The sequence below is a fragment of the Pteropus alecto genome, unplaced genomic scaffold (assembly GCF_000325575.1).
Source record: "Pteropus alecto unplaced genomic scaffold, ASM32557v1 scaffold312, whole genome shotgun sequence".
Taxonomy (NCBI): Eukaryota; Metazoa; Chordata; class Mammalia; order Chiroptera; family Pteropodidae; genus Pteropus; species Pteropus alecto.
Genome location: NW_006433948.1, coordinates 3,861,092 through 3,877,865, shown reverse-complemented (window position 1 = coordinate 3,877,865; position 16,774 = coordinate 3,861,092).

The window sequence follows — 16,774 nt, the reverse complement described above, 5'->3', positions numbered from 1 at the left end:
CCGTCTCTTCTCTTCGTCTCTTCGAGGAAGTCCTGTGTGTTGGTCACTACGGGCACCCCGCACGGCCTCGGAAGCATGATCTTCACTCCTTTCCTTCCCCCTCCTCAGCCGGTGAGTCTGGCCTCCCTCTGTCGTGCTGAGACGTCAGCCCCGGGGGGCTGGGGTTTGGTCTGCAGCGGTCACTGCTGCAGCCCCAGCACGGAAAACTGGGCCGCGGAGGCGCATGATACTCGTCGAACGACATAATGGATGTCGGGCGAGGCAGGGGCCTTTGGCATGACGCTACTTACTCTTTTCCCCCCAGCCCCCTTCTTTCCAGACCATGAAAGGCCAGCAGCTGACGGGCACTGAGAACTCTGTCGTCTCGTCTGACACCATGGAGAACTCCGGCAACGACTCAGGCCCACCCAGGGAATCTGCCGGGCCCCAGGGGTCTTGGAGGAGCTGGCTCCAGAGAGCCTGGACATTTTTCACCAAGTCCTTCAGGTGAGAGCCGGGAGCCAGCCTCTGCCTCTGTCACTGCTCACAGCCAAGCCAGCGCCTCCCCTTCCCTTTCTGGCCAGAGAGCCCCCAGGCCAGGCCTGCCTTCCCCCGGAGTCCCCAGGCTCTAGCTGACACTCTGCTTTGCCTTTCCAGGGGAGGCTACCAGACACTCGGAAACCAAGACCACCCTGCCACGGACACACACCCGTGAGTGGTGATCAGGCCCCCTCTGCTGCCCCACGCCCCTATTTTCCCAGGTTCTCTGTCCCTGGACTTACAATAAATGTGGCGTGCTCGATTCTTTCGGCTTCGTGGTTTTTTTCGTCCCCTTTCCGCAGCGGCATCCGCCTCTTGTGCTTAATGGTTTGCCCTTTGGGTGGGGGCGTCGGGGGGGGGGCGGGGACACGGTGTTACCTACCAGGCTACAGAGCCATATGATCCATCCGTCCGTCCGTCCGTCCGTCCGTACTCCCGTGCCTTGGGTTCTACTGCTTTTTTCTCCGAAGCTGTTGGAATAGGGCTGTGTTTGACGGGGACTACTTTTACTGGTTTCAAACATTTCGAAGAGGGTGGCTGTTGGACAGTGAGTGGGTGTCAGCCCACGGGGGCGGGGGCAGGGGATGAGGGTCGTAGTGAGTAGACGGACAGACAGCAACAGGGTCATAGGGTCAGGAGGAGAGAACGTGTCGCGGAACCCGAGGCTTTTAGAGGCGTCAGAGCCACCAAGTGACCATGCCACCACAGCGACCCCACCCCACCGTCGGAAAGAGTCCCTCCAGCACCTGGCCTCGTCTACCACCTCAGGCAGCTCCTCTAGGTCATGTGCGTCTCCCATCCCCTCGGAAGCTGCTCTGCCTATGTCCTGCAGTGAACTAGCAGCAGGAGAAGCAATAGCTGAGTCTGGCGAGTGCTTCCCGGAGCTGGGACCAGCCTGGGCTTCTCTGGGACTGCTGTGAGCCTGGCTAAGGCTGTGCCGGGGCGGGGGGCGGGGGTCCAGCCCCCGCAGTCCGTGCCCCCCGTGACCCGGGGGAACGCTGGGGAGCAGGAGCTCTGAGAGTCCCTCCTTCCCCTCCGTTCCCCACTTTCGGAGCACCGTAGCATTTCCACCCCGCAGAAAAGCAGAGCTCAGAGCAGAGCAGCCAGCAGCTCTATTGAATCATACTCTGCCAGAAGCGCTTCAGATCTCTCCCGGCTTTTGAATGAAATATCGTGGGCACACATACCGCATCCCCAACGCACACTCACTCGTCTCCTCCCTAAAGCAGCGCCCCCCCCAACTCACACACACACACACTCCCCGGCATCTGAGCAATCCTGAGTGACTGTGCAGCTTCACAGCCGTCACCCCCTCCTGCATGGGTGACCCCACGTCACCTTAGAAATGGTTCCCGGATGCCTCCCGGTGAACACGGGGGATTCAACAATCCCGACTCCCAACCCCGAATCCCAACCCCGAGGGCAAAAGGGAGAACACCCCAGCAGCTTTGACAGACGACCCGGGACCCAGCCCTCTTGCACCCGCAGAGTTGTTCTCTTGGGGTGGGCCCCGTGCCTGTGGGGGAGCGGAACTCTTCCTCTCTTTCTCCAGGGGAGGCCAGGAGCAAGCACTCTCTCGGGTCCCAGCCTTGCTCAAGTGATAGGAGTGTTCCATTCACACCCCACGGGCTCGATGACCGGCTCTGGTTGCTGGCCATGGGGAAGAGGTCAGGGCCGGGCAGACCCGCGTCCTGGACAGACCCATCCGACGGGCCTTCTGGAAGCTGGCTGGGATCGCCAGACCCCACAGCACCCTCCAAGGCGACCCAGTGACCATCAGCTCCGTCAGGGCAGCTGATACCTGCAGAGGGGCTCACGATAGGAGGTGGGCACAGAGAGCAAGCCTTCCGACATGGGTCCCTGATGCGGGCCTCCGCCTCCTGGCACTCGCGCCTCCGTACAAACCCCTTCCCCTTGAGTGCGGACCACCCGCTGACTTGCTTCTAACCAGCAGCCTTTGGCAAGAGTGACGACGGCATGTCAGCGACGACGTTAGGCCGTCGCAAGGCCGTGACCTGCGCCCCGCCGGCATTCACTGTTTCTCTCGGGCTCTTCTTGCATTCTTGCTCTGATGGAGAGGGCCGCGTGGCAAGGAGCCGATGGCAGTCTCTGGCCAACGGCCAGAGAGGATCCGAGCCGTCCGTTCGGCGCCGGAAGCCGTGCGGAGCTGGATCCTGCCAATAGCCACGTGAGCGAGCTCGGGAGCGGGCCCTTTCTCCGTCGAGCCTTCACGTGAGACCACAGTCCTGAGCCGATACCGTGCTTGCAGCCTCGTGAGAGACGGAAGTAGGGGATCCGGTGAGGGCATGCCCACGTCCCTGACCCACAAACCCCTGAGATGACAACTCTGTGACGTTTGAAGCCACCAGGTTCCGGGGCTCGTTTGTCGTGCAGCAGTCCACAAGAGTGAGGACAGCAGCAATCTCTGCAGACGGGGGCGGGGGGCAGGAGACAGAGGCCCCACTCAGGCTGGGAGGGCTTCTCGGGGGCCAGGGAGGCACAGGGTGAGCCCACCTCTCGGTCCGACCTGCGGCCCGGTCCCAGCTGTGACACTAACCATCTGCGCCATCTTAGGCTAATCGCTGTGAAGCTTCTGGCTCAGTTTGCTCTTGAGTAACATGTGACTGATACTCCACTTGCAAGACTGCGAGCAGGAGAACTGTCTGTTCGCAGCTCGCGGGACACCTACGTTTGTAGAACGCCTGATACCTACGAGGCCCTCGGCATATGGTAGCATCAGTCTTAATAGGGTCCATCCGAGACCCTCGACTGCCTCCCAGGAGCTCCCCAGTGATCCCGGAGGGTTCTAGTTCTCAACACGCAAACAAGCGAGCAAGCGAGCCAGCCAGCCAGCCAAACTATCTTCCCGTCAAGTCGCACAAAAGCTTTTCTTGTCCAGGAAGGGAGGCACATCACAGCAGATACTTTTCTAAGACATTCCGGTGTGAGGGAGGCAGTCCCAGCTGGACACACTCCAGGGGCCACGTGCAGCACACAAAAGAACAAACACTCACATTTTCCCTCCCACCCGTCCCTCTCTCCCTGCGCGGCTGCTTCCCTCCCGGCCTCTCTCCCTCCCTCCGTCTCCCCGTCCCTCCCCCTCTCGGTGGCCTGGTTCTGAGATCCTGTCCCCACACTTGTGCATCTTTCCACTCCTCTCACACCTGCTCAGCACTCGGCACCCTCCTTATGTTGTCCTTGTCCCCATCTAGACAAGCGCATACCACCGTTCTCATAACGCACTGGTCTCTGGCTCTGCCGGGCCACAGAGCACCGTCCCTGCTCACTGGCTTCTGGGCAACAGCTCGGGTGGGCATCACCCTGACCTCCCACTGTGCCCTTGAGGGGCTGCCTCTGGAAGACCCCGGTTATGTGGTATAGACGGCTGCACAGGGGCGGCAGGAGGCCAGGCCACGTTGCACATCCGCAACGGGGAGACCTTCTTCTGCACCACGCAGATCCAAAGTGAGATGACTCGGCAAGGGCCCCTCTCCACGGAGGATTTTGTCTCTCAGCCCTCACCCGTGCCACCGGAACATCCAGACCCTGTTCCTCTCCTTCGGCCTCGGCCCTCTCCACGGCCGGCCGTGCCTAGAAGTTGCCTTCGGTCCCAAGTCAGTTCTGCCCTGCCTCGGGGCCTCTGCGCTCACGGCTCTCCTCTGAGCCCGCTCCTTCCCTCTTCGGCCTTCCGCTTGTCCTTCTGATCTCTGATGTGCCTACCCGCACACGGTACCCTTCGCTGTTCCCAGATCGCCCGAGTCCTGGGTCACCTGTGCCCCCCGTCCTGTGCGCACAGACACACCGCGGACCTTTTCCCATCGCAGCACTTCGCACCCCCAACCGTCGCCTCTGGCGGGTTGACCTGCACCGCTGCTCCACCCAGACTCTCCTCTGCCGGGGCAGGGGCTGTGCCTTGGTGGTCCTGGAGCAACCAGGGCCTGACACCGGCCTGTTCCAGGCAGCAGGGACCCAGTGAGTGCGTATTGAAACGACGAGTCAAGGAGCATGTTTTCGTGAAGACTGTGCTGTGCCCATACGCTCTGATCTGGGACCATGCCGAGTGACATCCTTTTTACTTCCTCCGACATGGACCCCAGAGCCTCCTACCCAGCAGGACCTGGATGCTTCCAGAGTCCGGGCACAGAGCAGTCTTCCTGAACGTGCCCGAGGCTCTTCTGCATTCCCGAAACGAATCTGGTCGGGCCAAAGGGACGTAGGGCCAGGGGTGAGACTGCGTGCGATACACAGGTGGACATGGCCGCCGCCGCCGAGGACGGATCCCAGGCCCAAGGGACGAGGCTTCTGTGGCCTCCTTGCTCCGGCTTGCGCTTCAGGACAGTGCTGGCGGGGCACCCCTTGGCCGCGATGGCACCGCGCTCCGGCCGATCCGGTGGGCAAGCAGGCGTAACTTCGCCAACCCCACCGGAAACCTAAGTGGCAACGCTGGGACGTCATGGAGCACGACTCGGCGCTAAGGACGTCTCACCTGTGCTCCTCGCCATCCTCTACCCCCACGCGCACACGAGGCCCAAGCCCACGACGCTGCGTTCACTGCCCGCCAGATGCTAGCTTACACACACACACACACGCACGCACACGCACACACATACGCACACGCACACACACACGCACGCACACGCACACACACACGCACACGCACACACACACACACACGCACGCACACACACAGAGACACATACGCACACGGCATCACACATCATACCCCTACAAGAACACCACTGCTTCGGATTTGTTTCCTGGCCATCCTGACTCACCTCAGGCCCGCCTAAGCCATGATGACCCATTTGGACCCATCCACTTCCCTCTTTGTTGAGGCCCTTTGTTTTCAGACCTTCTTAACTCCATGGTGACATTTGTTTCATCAGTGTGTCCTTCTAATATTGTCTCACTTGACAGTCTCACCATAGTAGGCTATTATCTTTCTGTGGTACTTTTCCAAGTTTGTATATGTTTCTTGGCTTCCATTTCTCAATGTATAAAATGAAATATTTCACTACGTGATCTTCAAATCCCTTTTCATCTCACACATTCATGATTTTATGGTTTAATTGGTCAGTATACTCTAAGCTACCTATATTGCCAACCAGCTTGCCTATAATCAGGGCCCTTGAGGATTGATCTGCACTGGAGTCTATTTTTCACACGAAACTTCCTGGTTTCTTCCCCCAAGACACTAGCTCACAACACAAGACTGCCAGATCTGCTGTTCCCTTCCTTTTAAAGGTATCAATGTCAAAACACACCACACCAGAGCCACTGATGATCTCAAGAACAGTGAAGGAAGTCACTGAGGAAGACAGGGAGGGAGAAGGGAGAGCCTACAAATAAATATAAGACAGGATCCCTCTGTGGGACGTTTTTAGTTTTATTAAATTTATTGGGGTGACACTGGTTAGTAAGATTATATAGGTTTCCAGCGTACAATTCTATAGTACGTCAGCTGTATATTGCATTGTGTGTTCACTACGTGGGGCTTTTGAATAGTGCCAGTGAAGACTAATTTATGGCTGCTCATTGACGGAGTGGGGTGGCAGAAGAGGAAGAGCAGGTGAGCGGTGTGCAGGTGAGGTTGCTAAAAGTGAGTTTAAAAGAGAGTTGCCATGAGTGAGTGATGCCTTGAGTTAGGACATCAGGCAGGAGTTATATAGGACAATGGCACATGTGAACCAGTTTCCATCCAGGGCCTCTAATAATTCATGTTCTTATAATATCTTGGGGGTGGGGCAGCCAATTAAGTAAGGGCTGTGGCCATGGTAAAATCAGAGTAATTGTCCCAATGGTGAAGGTTAAGGGGTTTGTATGGTCTTATGGCCTGTAATCCCTTAGTGAGAAAAGAGCCCCTATTTGAATTTAAAAGGATCCTCAAGAATTAAAGTGACCTAAAAACCGGTATAAGTTAAGGCTAGAATACATTGAATATTATGAGAGAAACTATGAACCGCCAGGGTTGTATACGACCATGTATGAACCCAGAAGTGGCTGAGGCACCAAACGACTGCCACGTCTCTATTTATTACATGGAGTTTGAGGTTACCATTGATAAAGTCTGGGGAAGGTAGAGAAGAAATTTAGTGGAGGAGCCATTGGGAATTAAAGACTCAGGGTTTGTCAGAAATGGGCTATTTGAATGGCCCATTTTTAGATGTCCTATAGTTCTGACAAGGTTTCCTGACATTAGTGGTTGTGGAGAAGCCTATATCTCAAAGTTTCTATTACCAGAATGTTTATTCAGGGTCTTGAAGATTTGGGTTTTGGGAACTCTTACTGTCACCCTTATGGATGGATACTCCTTTGTTTAAAGCACCTATTTTGTGTCTCATTTTGGTAGACAATGGCATCTAGGATGGCCTCATGGATGGCCAGCAACTCCAATCCATCCAGGGTCTCTTTACAGTGATTGTTTGTCCAGACAGGGACATTATGGATGGCTTGTGACTTGGGAGAATGGTCCTAAGAAATAGCAGCTTAGTATCTACATCTAAGGGTAAGGCTTAGAGCTAAGAAGGGCATTTTTTCACTTCAGATGTTCACTGAAGCAGTAGCCTCATTGGACTATAACAATTTTGCACAATGGTTGTCTGCCTTGTTTTAATTAGATCGAGCTGTTAAGGGCTCTAACATTAAGTACTACAGTGATAGGGTATGCTATCATCAAGTCTACAAAAACTCAGTATAGGAGGGGAAATATGGAGTCCTCCTTGGGGAAATATTGTATTCTGGAAGGGCCCTTTTAAGAGGTCAATTGGGGCTCTGAATAGGTTGTTAACCAAGGAGGTCACACAAAATACAATTTGGTGGATCTTGGGATGGGACAACTTTAGCTCAAAGTTAGTGTTGAAAAGACATGATAGTCTTTTTCATCCTCCAATTGCATGTAACCCTTAACTAAAATTTGAATTTCCAGTTGGGGAAGACCTTGAGTTTCATTTTGAATTTCCATTTCTTGCCCTTGAGTATGCTTTTGTGAATTATTATCAATCAATGTAATTCATGTAATCCAATGCAATTCATGTAAATAAATCTATGTAATTCATTGAATTAATAGACTTAAGAAAAAATACCAAATTATTATATCAATTAATGCAGCAAAAGCATCTGACAAAATTTAATGTCTATTATTGATAAAAACTCTCAGCAACCCAGGAATATAAGGGAGCATCCTCAACCTGATAAAGGTCATCTATAGAAATTTAATAGCAAACCTCATACTTCATGATGAAAGGTTGAATGCTTTTTCCCTAAAATTGGGAAAAAGGATAATAAGTCTAGTCTCACCACTCTTATTCAGATGTCTTAGACATGGTAATAAAACAAGAAAGAAAGAAAGAAAGAAAGAAAGAAAGAAAGAAAGAAACATGTTTGAAAATTTTGAAAACACTCAACCCATTCTAATTATATGGTTTTACTGCAGTGGGAAATTAATTATTATTATTACTCCATTAGAGGTGCTGAAAAACATTTGATCAGAAAGAAAGAAAGAAAGAAAGAAAGAAAGGGCTTACAGATTAGAAAGCAGGAAACAAAACTGTTGCTATGTGTAGACTGAATGATTGTGTAGAGAATCCCAAGAAAAAGCTTTAGAATTAAATTATTTTAGCAAGGTCACCAGATACAAGGTCAACACACAAAAATTGTCTTTCCATATACTAATAATGAATATTCAGAAATAAAATGCTTAAAAACAATACAATGTATAATAGCTCCAAAAAATGAAATAGTTACACATCTAATAAAATATGTACAGGATTTGTATGCTGAAAAACCTAAATATATGGAGAAACGTACCATATTTATATATTAGAATATTCAATACCTAAAAAGTCAATTTTCCCAAAATTTGTGTATAGATGTAATGCCTGCGTTTTTGTAGATATAGAGAAGCTGATTCTACAAGTTATATGAAAATGCAAAGGAAATAAAATAGCTAAAACAATTTTGAAGCATAAGAATAACCATACTGCCTGATTTTAAGAGTTACTATCAAGTTACAGTAAGGAAGACAATGTAGTATTAGCAAAAGGATAAATATATAGATTAATGGAGAAGAATAGGGACCAGAGATAGATGCGCGCAAATGTGGCCAATAGATTTTTGACAAAGATGCTAAAGCAATTCAATGAAAAAAGGTCATTTCAACAACGCTGTTTTAACAATTGAATATCCATATGCAAAAAAAGAACCCCACACTAAACCTCAAATGCTATACAAAAATTAATTAAAGTGGGTCATAGAACTAATGTAAAATCTAAAATTATACATCTCATAGAAGAAAATCTGAGACAATATTTGTGACATAGGGTTAGGCAAAAATTCTTACATATCCCACCAAAAGCATGGTCCATAAAAGTAAAAATTGGTAAATTAGACTTTATCCATATTAAAAACTTTTGCTCTTTGAAAGTCCCCGTTAAAAGAATGACAAGACAAAGCACAGACTGGAAGGAAATATTTCAATGCATATATTTGAAAAAGGACTTATATCAAGAATATATAAAGAACTCTGAAAACTCGACAATAAGAGAACAACCAAATTTTAAAAAGTGGTTAAACTATTTGAACAGAGACCATATTATTCAGGTATTCTATTCCTAGAAAAATGAAAGCATATATCCATATAATGATTTGTACATGAATATTTATAGCTGTTTTATTTGTAATAGCCCCAAACTGGAAACAGCCTCTTAATTGAGATGCCCCCCAGTTTCCCATGGGGGGATGTTCTCCTTTGTTGCGACCAACATAAACCAACTTTGTTCAAAACTATAGGTGTTTTCTTGCTGATCTTTGCCTGGAAGGTATTTACACAAATGAAGTTTTCACTGTGATTCAGCTGAAGTCCTCACTGCATTGGACAGGGATTCTCAACTTAATAATAGTGTGCACATCTGAGACTCTTTATGTCTCTACCTGTTCAAGGTGCCATCCTATCTATGGCTGACAGAAAGTTCATGTTGAATGAAGTTCTGATTTTTTTGTTGAATTCCTTCAAATAAATCTCAAGGAAAATTCATAGGAAAATAACTTACGATACATCATTGTCACCCAAGATTACATAACAAGCCGCCTGCTTCAGAAGTGGACAGGTTCTGCCCAAAACTATAAAACAAGATTAATTTTCTGATTCTTTAGCACCACTTTCTGTTTCTTTGCTCTACTGCCAAATCTTGCCTATTAGATTTTGTCAGCCTCTAGAACACTAATATGATCTCCCTTACATTTTTTTTTTGCCTCCTATGGTCTCCTTTCCCACTTAAAAAGAAACACAAAAAAATTTTTGTACCTTTTCCCCAGACTATAGCAATCGCTCTTAAGTTAACATGTTGCCCTAATGGACAAAATTTTTAAGCTGTCCCTTTAAAGATTTCAGAAGTTAGATTTCCTTTTACAGGCCCCTTCTGGTATTTTGCTCCAGTCATCAAAAACTTATCAGCAAAGCCTAGACCCACAGGAATGGGAATAAATATATGTTCTATTCGGAGACACTGCAGCTACTTTGCAGGAACTATTTTACTCCACTCAAGGAATTTACCCACCTCAAAGGACAAAAATTTGGCTCACTCCTGTTGTGCCAAGTAGTACTTATACTTGTAATACAGCCTATATTCAACTAGGATACCATTTATGTGAATATCAGGTATACTTTTATCTGCCACTAACTTAGCCTGTGTATTCAGGATAATTAATAGAGACTTTGAGATATTTGAAACTACTACCTCTCTATGTTTTCCTGGGGAAAAAACCCCCCAGAAACCTCCAAAATGAGGTGAACTCCAAAATGAGGTGAACACAAGCTACTTGAGAGAACTCTCGGTATACAACTGCCTCTTTTTGCATGCTGTGTGAGCTCTAATGCCCACAGCATAGGTAATACAACTGGAAAAAGTAGTCCAAAACTTTTCTCTGACCCTAGTAGAAGACATAAATGATACAACTTCTGCTCTGGAAGCCCCAAAAGTACTTTAAAATCATTAGCTACAGTTGTCACGAACAATTGCATAGCCCTTGATTTCTCCTTAGCCAATCAAAGGAGAGTTTGTGTTAAAGCGAATACTTCTTCCTGCACCTATATAAATATTACAGGATAAATATAACAGTTTGTGACTAGGCTTAAAGAAAAAAAAACCTGGATCTCTAAAACATATCCAACTTGATTCTAGGACACGTTTTTATTGCTTTGGTTTTATAATCTAGGCCCCCGGGCTTTGAGACCTGTTATAAGGGCTAATAATCATTTTGTTTCTGTTAATTACCTGTGCAGTTTGCCAATGTATCATGTCTAGAGTCTAAAATGGTACTATGCAGCCATTGACGCATCAAATGATTTGACAGCTTATCTTAACAGAAGGAACAGGAAGGATTAATCTGAGTCTAACTACAGACTATATTCTCTGAATGCCTTCTTGATATTATCAAAATCCCAGCAATGGTTTAATGTCCTGAGTCTTGATTTTATCTTTCCTTGCAAGATGGGGAGACTGAGAAAGAGAAAAGCGGCCTCTGACATCCAGGAACTGATCTCACACCACTAAGGCTTGATGTTGTTAGAACCTGGCCTGACTCAAAGAAGAAACCATAAGGGAAATTAGAATGCATTCTGAATTGACTGAAAATAAAAATACAACATATCAAAATGTATGAGACGCCAATAGAGAAGTACTTGGGAGAAATTTTATAGCATTAAGCACCTCAGAAAAATAAAAAAGTTCTTAAACCAATGACCTCAACAATTAAATGAGAAATGAGAAAAAGAAAAGCAAATTATACATAAAGTAAACAGAATAAAGGGACTGGTAAAGATCAGAACAAAATCAGCATAATACAAAGCAAAATAAATAAATGAATGAATGAATGAATGAATGAATAAATAAATAAATAAAATCAATGAAGCCAAAATCTGATTCTTTCAGAAGAGCAATAAAATTGATCAAACTTTATCCAGACTGAAAAAGAAAAGACGCAAATTATCAATGCAAGGAAAAAGAGACATGATATCCCTAAAGATTCTGTGGATATTAAAGGGGAAAAATTTGAACAACGTTATGTCAATAAATTAAACAACATAAATGAACTGTTTGCTTTAAAGTCACAAACTACCAACGCTCACCCAAGAAGAGATAGTATGAATGGCCCTATATTTCTTTAAGAAAATAAATTTGTAGTTAAAAGCCTTCCTGACAAAGAAAACTGCAGTCCCAGATGGTTTTACTGGTGAAGTCCACCAAGAATTTCAGGAAAAAATTATACTAATATTACACAAAATCCTCCCAAAAGTTGAAAAAGATGTTATACTTCTCAACTCATTCTATGAGGCCAAAATATTAGCAAACCAAATCTCACATTATATAAATAGGACAATATATTATCCATGTGGGTTTATATCATAAATGGAAGATTGCTTAACATTTAAAAATAATCTAATTCATTAACAATTCAAAAAAGAAAATTCATTTTATCATCTCAATATACACTGAAAAAGCAGTTGACAAAATCCCAAATCCATTCCTGACAATAATGGTCAACAAACTAGGAATAGACAAGAACTTCTTCAATTTGATAAAAGGCCTCTGTGAAAAACCGACAACTAACATCATAAAGTCTCATCATTTCTATTCAATATTATATCGGAGGTTCTAAGTGGTGCAATTACACAAGAAAAAGAAATAAAAGGCAGGTATATCACAAAAAGCACAAGCAACAAAGGCAAAAATAAGTTATTGGGACTACGTAAAACTAAAAAGCTTCTATACAGCAAAAACAAAATAAAAAAATGGAAAGACAACCTACAGAATGGGAGAAAATATTTGCGAGCCATATATATGAGGTAAAGGGTTACTAGACAGAATATATAAAGAACTTATACAGCTTAGTAACAAAAAAAATTATTCAGTTAAAAATGGGAAGTGGAGCCAGAGCTTCCGGTCAAGATGGCGGAGTAGGTAAATGCCGTGCTCGCCTTGTTTCACGACCACATTAAAATTACAACTAAACTACAGAACAACCATCATTGAGAACTGCCTGAAGTCTGGCTGTACAGAAGTCCTTTAATTAAGGACACAGAAGAGGCTATCTCGAAACTTATAGGAGGGAAGGAGATGCAGAATGGGCTGGTCCCACACTAAGGTGTGTTGATTAAAAATCAGGAGAGACAGCTCAGCTGTGGAGAACCCCTGGAGGAGCAAAGTGTCCCAACCTCACACCAGGCTCCACAGTCCAGCGTTCCAGTGCCGGGGGAGAGACAACTCCATAATGTCTGGCTGTGAAAACCTGCGGAGACTATGGCTGAATGAGAGGAGGGCTGCGGGAGTAACAGATGCTCCTCGTAAGGGCCCATGTGGACTCACTGCTGAAGGACTCGCTCACTCTGAGCTCCAGTGCTGGGACAGCTGCTTGAAAGGCGCCAGGGACACAGAGGGAGGGACTGAGTTGTCTGGCTTCAGGGCAAGGGCTGGAGGGGCGGCTTTCTCTAGACAAAAGTGCTGGCAGGAGCCACTGTTCCTTTGTTGAGCCCTTGTTGCCCTGCCCAGTGTACAGATGCAGGCAGGCGCCATATCTGAGTCTCCATGAACCTAGCTGACTCCATTCGCTTTGTCCTGGTGATTTTCTGAGACCCTGCCCCACCCAACTTGTGGTCCCACTCAAGCCGCCTCTGGTGGCTTTTCTCTACAAACAGCCTGTCTTGGATCATGCTGTGGACTTTCCTAAAAATCTCTCAAATGTCCACAAACCCCGAACAAACAGCATCTGGCCTCAGCGTGCCCCATACCTCTTGCTGAATAACCCCAAGCCCGGCACTAGCGGCGGCTGCCTCAGTTTGCCGCTTAGCCTCTCCCAGGTGTATCCAAGCCCAGCACAGGTGGCTACTATCTGCAGATCACGCTGTAGCTCATACCATGTGACCCAGGCAGGGTACAGGCAGCCGCTGACTGTGGCCTGCACCAGACCCTCTCCTAAGAGGCTCCTGAACCAATACACCCAGTGGCCAGCCTCAGACCACACCAGAGCACCACCCGACCACTTCCACAAATGACACACCCAAAGGGCAGAATGGGCAGGCACCAGAGCCCTGCTAAAGTGAGTCCTGCTTTGTAGGCTCAGCCCCTGCACAACAGCTTCTCCACTGTAGTCATGGCCAGTCCTCACAACCAATCAACCTGAGGGTCAATCCCACCCACTGACGTGCAAGCAGCAACCAAGGCGGAACAACAGGAGAGCAGACACAACCCACACAAGGGACACACCTGTAGCACCCAGCTCAAGTGACCAGGGAGACTGCACCACTCAGCCCCACAGAACACCTACTACATAAGGCCACTCTGCTAAGACCGGGAGACATAACAGTCCTACATTCCCTATGGTGTTTGGCTGGAGTAGCGCAGTTTTCCTCAGAATTAAAGTTTCATAATATCAAGTATTGGTAAGGGTGGGGGGAATGAGGACTTTCATGCACTACTGGTTGGCGCAGATTATATGGCTTTATCATTTAAATAGTTATATCAAAAATTAAAGTGCCTATTTCCAAAGCGCATTCACGAAACATATATATATTCACTGAAGAACTATTTTTAAGAGTTCTAACCTGGAAAGAAACTAAATGCTCATTAATAGAGGAATACCTACATAAAGCATGGCATATGAGGTAGATCTGTGTGTAATAACATGACTAGATCTCCATGACATAATTTTGGATGAATGAGGCAATCTGCACAACAGCATAATATTGTTTATATTAAAATAATATGCAGAAAATAATATTTTATATGCCTTTCTACATATATATGTAAATTTGGGGGGAAATCTAGAAGGATACAAATCAATCCTATAACGGAGGTTACTTTTGGAAAGGGAGATAAAGGAGACTGATTATGGGTGATAGACATAGGTAACTTTAATCTTATCGGTAGCATTTTAACCTTTTTCATGAAGAATGTGTTCATATATGACATAATTTATAGAAAACAATTTAAAGAGATTGAATGGGAAATAATGGAAAGGAGATAATGTAGGGACTATTTTTTTCCCAAGAAATTTAATAATAAAAGGTTTATTACAGCAGTCCCCCTTATCTGCGGTTTCTTTTGCTGGGTTTTTTAACTTTCCCATGGTCAACCATGTTCCAAAAATATTAGATGGAAAATTCCAGAAATAAGCAATTCATAAGTTTTAAATTGTGTGCCATTCTGATTAGGGTGATGAAATCTCAGACATTCCCACTTTGTCCTACCCAGGTCTTGAGTCATCCCTTTGTCTGGTGTATCCATGCTACCCATCTGTTAGTCACTTAGTAGCCATCTTGGTTATCAGATTGACTGCCATGGTATTGTTTTACTTCAAAATGGCCTCAAAGCTATGCACATAACTTTTATCACAGTATATGGTTACATTTGTTCTATTTGATTAGTAATTACTCTTGTTAAGACCTTACTGTGCCTGATTTATAAATTAAATTTATCACAAGTATGTATGTACAGAAAAAAACAGCAAAACAGAATTCAGTACTATCCATGGTTTCACGAATCCACTGGGGGTGTTGCAATGTATTCTCTGTGGATAAGAGAGGACTACTGTGTTAATTAATAGTAAGAGAATAGCTAAGCAAACTATGGGACATGTAGTAGAGAAATGATTGATGCAGACATTAGCATAAAATGTAAAACCATGGAAAATATCTACAAAATATGAAGTTTAAAAATTTTTGGATTTTTGAAAATGAGTAATTAAAACTTCCAAGTAATATAAGGGGGCAATAAGAAAATGTTCCCAGGAACTTGGAAATAAAAGTTTATTCAAGAGTTAAACTAAAAAATAAATGTATGGTGAATCAAACTGAAAAATTACCTTCGAGAAACTGAATGGCTTCTAGAGTGATTGGCAAAATTTGCATATGACTTTGTTTATAATTTTAGCATTTCTAAAGAAAGAATGTGTCAGGGAGTCATGGAAGTATAGCAAAAGGAGAGTCAGTGAAGCCAACATGGACAAAGCAGACTTTTTAGTGACTTGACCCTCGTGTGCCTTAGTTTTTCCATCTCTAAAATGGGGTTAATGATAGTATTTACTTCATAGGGTTATTGTATAAAATAGCAGTTGGTAAGGAGTGAGATATATATTACTGAGGTTACTGATAGTATTTACTTCATAGGGTTATTGTATAAAATAGCACTTGGTAAGGAGTGAGACATATATTACTAAAGGGAGGAAATGTGGTGGTCAGGCTAATATCAACTGCCACAATTCTATTTCTCACTATCAACCAGCATCCTGACTTACATGTATCAATCTCTTATGTGGTAATCAGCATGAGTCAGCCTCCCGAGTTTCATCAGTTCTTGGACCCTGAGCAGATTAAGTTTCTGAGACTGCATAACTCCAGGCCCAGCCTTGACTGAGGTTGAAAGCACCAAAGTAATACCATCCAGCCAGGCCTCTTGATAGCCAGCCAGTTACCTTTCTTGGTGACACCGTACCTTTGGCATTCCGAATCTATTTATATTTCTAAATAACTTGGGGGGGCAGTCTGCACAGAAAGGCTGGAAAACAATAAAGTATTAACGGGTGGTTGTGTGCGAAGGAATTATGATTTGCATTACTTTTCTATACTTTTCAAGTTTCCTTTAGTAACAACATATTACTTTTATATATCAAAAACATTTTTAAATGATGGTGGAGAAAAAAGAGAGGGCAGTAGCTTGAAGCGGGTAAAGTTAGAGAAGGGCTTTTGAAGCTACAGAGTGAGGAGAAGACGGGAAGGAGTTCGGGGCAGAGCAGGGTCGGCGGAGAGTTGTTTCCTCCAAAATGAAGTAGCTTTACCTGGAAAGAGTTTTTCTCCCTCTGAGCACGTGGGCCTTGAAGTGCGTTGTTATTTCGCAGTCACGGCATTTGCGGAGCTAGTGAGTGGAAGGGAAATTATCTCCTTGAGAATCGTAAGCGTATCGCTTAGCGTTCGCTCCTTCTTCATCAGCAGCGTGACCAAATATTGCTAGTCAAGTCCGAGGTGGCTGCCTTTATGGTAATTTGAAAGAAGGTGAGAGTGGGGGTTATAAGGGGGTAAGTTTAGAAGGAGAACTAAATGTAGAGAAATAAGAAGAGAAATGAAAACGCAAAGTCGCTGTGGCCTGTGTGAGGTGGCTCGGGAGGGTTAGAATGAGATTCCCCGAGTTGGGACTTGGAAGGTCAACAGGTCTAATTCCCTTAAAGCCGAGATTCCGAGAGGAGTTGGTATTTCAACAAGCCTTGA